Raw genomic sequence first — 3,005 nt, 5'->3', positions numbered from 1 at the left:
ATTGATACTTAATATTGAAAAAAAAAATCATTGCACTCTTTTGACGCTACAACTTGCTGGTTGACATGACTCTCATATACAGGATATTTTGCCTTTCTCGACTTTTTTTTGTAAAAATTGTCCCGTTTTTCCAAAGAAGCTTACTTTAATGCATAATCTTCACTAGAATCGGGGAGGAAAGTAATTTTAAGTATTTATGTAAATTGTGTAATAATAAATATGACTTTTAACTTTTATATCACATATTCATTTCCCCCCGTGCGGTAAATGTGATAAAAATCCTATCATCATATATAATAACCGGTTGTTATGCATAATCGCCGAGCATTTTTGTAAGATTGATAAATTTCCCTAACTTTATCACTTTTACCGAGGATTATGCATAGTTACCCAAGCGTTGTTAGTAAATTTGATAAATTTTCCTAAATTAATCACTTTCACCGGTGATTATGCATAATACCCAAGCGTCGCGTCGTTGGTGAACACGATGAATCGTACTATATGATATATCGTACATGATAATTCATACATGTATTTTATCATTATATCGGGGGTACGATCGTAAAATTTATCATTGTATCGGGGTCCGATTATATTCATTACACATACTTGACTCATTTGAAACTTTGTTTATCTTTATCAAATTCACAAATTACACTCTAGGACATTATACATAATCACAGATAAAAGCAAAAAAGTTCAAATATTTATCAAATTTGCCAATGACACTTGGTTATTATGTATAATCGCCGGTGAAAGCTATAATGTTTTCGGTATTAATCGAATTTACCAACGAAGCCTGGGTATTGTGCGCATTCCCCGGTTTAAAAGTGATAAATTTATCAAACTTACCAAAGCGATTATTAGTTATGCATAACAACCGGTTATTATGCATACTTATACTCATAGGGATTGTATATATATTGTATGTAATCACAATTTCCGCGTTTCTTGCCTTCAAAAAATGGTTACTCTGATCGTTTCCTGTATCTGATTATATTTCCTGTCAAAGAAGGTCAGCCATTGCTTTAACGTAAAGAAACCTCAGTTATTTTGAATTCATAAGAATTTCGCAGAATACCTTCGGTGCGTTATAACCGAGTTTGACTGAATGCAGTCTATGATCTTATAACAAGGAAGTTTCATTAAAGAAATTTCGAAGAAAATACACTTTTCTCTTCCTCTTCGGATAACACAAAGTTTAAAAAGTTTATTATTTTATTCTCTTTTGAAGAAAAATCCTGAGGCTGACAGGAAAAGGATTTTATAAGTCCTTGCGAACACATTTCAGAACACGAATTTCCATCTGAATCGACGGACTCGATGTCCGCCGTGAATTGGAGGGACGAAAAAATCTGTCATGGGATTGAAATTTTGGATTCAAAAGTGAAATATATTCCATACGGAATGATATTTATTTTTCTCAATTGCCATACGTGGAGTCCATAAAGAAATTATTTCTCCTTATTTCGAGTAATTACACTGTTCAAAAAAAATCATTTTCTTAAGGTATACGAAAACGTCATTTTGGAATAGAACATTATCGAATTGTCAAGGAAACAGTTATTTTCCGGATATTATACTGAGGTGAGCTCGGAAAGAAAAGTCATCACGTCTCCGCCGGGACTCGAACCCAGGCCCTCTTGCATACCGGGCAAGCATGCTACCATCTACACCACAGGAGACATATGAATCTGCCTTCCTAATTTCACGCACTTTCAGTGCCTCACGACACAGTGCGTGAAATTAGGAAGGCAGATTCATATGTCTCCAGTGGTGTAGATGGTAGCATGCTTGCCCGGTATGCAAGAGGGCCTGGGTTCGAGTCCCGGCTACAAGTTGGAATTCGAAGTGTGTAGCGAACCCCTGCCGTGAAGTTTGTTTCTGTGTAATGTTTGTTATGTGTAGTGCTGCCATCTGCCATCAAGTTTTCTAACTATGCTTGAGGTGTAAAATAGTATACCGTTGTAGGCCTGTTGCTCTCTGCGGCGAGACTTTTTAACGGGGAGATCGGCTCACATTTGTGCCTCGAAGTTGGGAACCACAGAAACGTTTTACATACTAGTAAATGGTGAATAAAACCTTACGGGGTGGTGTCCGGTAAGTGCTAATGCGGCCTTTGTCTCATCAATCGTCCGTCGTAGAGGTATGATTTCAGTTTAAAAAAAGCTTAAAAGGCGTTCAAAAATTACTCAGTACCAGTTTTGAGAGTAAAAATACAGTGTGTAAGAAAGTGGAAAAGAAATCTCAATTTTTAAAAAAAACGAGCGTTTCCCCCCCCCCCACCCCCACCCCGTTCTCTTTTCACCAATTGAAAAGTTGTTGCTCTGTCCTAAAGCTAACAGAAAGAATTCTATGTTTCTAAGTGCAATATTCATTTAGATATTTGAATTCAAAAACAGGAGAAAAGTTATGAAAAAAATTACCGGACAATACATTTTATATACATTTCCCACATAATTGGTTGCAAAATGTTCACAACTTTTTCCATTTTTTTTTTTAAATTCTATATTCTTATAGATTTTTTTAAATTCTTATTCTTTTTTAAAACTTGATGACAATCCCGAATCACCTCCTTTGTTATCGGACTTTGGCTAAGGATCGCCGGTTAGTTGGTGAACTAGCCGTCGGACATTGGCCTGATCAATATTTAACGAAATTGGCCAGTTCGTGAAGTGGCTGCCACGTCGCGAATTGGCAAATTTCGGGCTTTGGCAGTAACATATATACAGCGCTTCCACTGTGACGGGGAACGAGGAAAAGAAATTAAGATAATTAGCTGAATTACTTTTTGACTTGTAGTTTAGCGCATCACTTCCGTGATGACGCTTCTCTCTCTTCACGCTTTTTCTTGTGTTAGAACGCACTATTGGAGTATCAGTTTCTGAACAGCCACGTTAACCTCTTTACGATCACGGGCGTAATACCACGTCCAAATACCCACTGGTATTTGGACGTGGTGTTATCTGCGGAAGTATCTTTTTTCTTTCCCTCCTCTCTTTACA

The 3,005-nt window shown here is 36.8% G+C and overlaps 1 non-coding gene across 1 annotated transcript; it reads right to left on the bottom strand.

Moving 5' to 3' along the window:
• Positions 1 to 1,612: 1,612 nt before the first annotated feature.
• TRNAT-GGU (transfer RNA threonine (anticodon GGU)) lies at positions 1,613 to 1,686 on the bottom strand. Its single transcript has one exon. It is a non-coding gene; the product is annotated as a tRNA-Thr (tRNA).
• Between the last annotated feature and the right edge of the window lie 1,319 nt (positions 1,687 to 3,005).

The sequence above is a fragment of the Pholcus phalangioides genome, unplaced genomic scaffold (assembly GCF_987345545.1).
Source record: "Pholcus phalangioides strain wild (caught in Gottingen) unplaced genomic scaffold, Ppha-v1.0 ptg000024l_1, whole genome shotgun sequence".
Lineage (NCBI taxonomy): Eukaryota > Metazoa > Arthropoda > Arachnida > Araneae > Pholcidae > Pholcus > Pholcus phalangioides.
The sequence above is the reverse complement of the archived record's forward strand: the minus strand, read 5'-3'. Positions and strand labels throughout refer to the sequence as shown.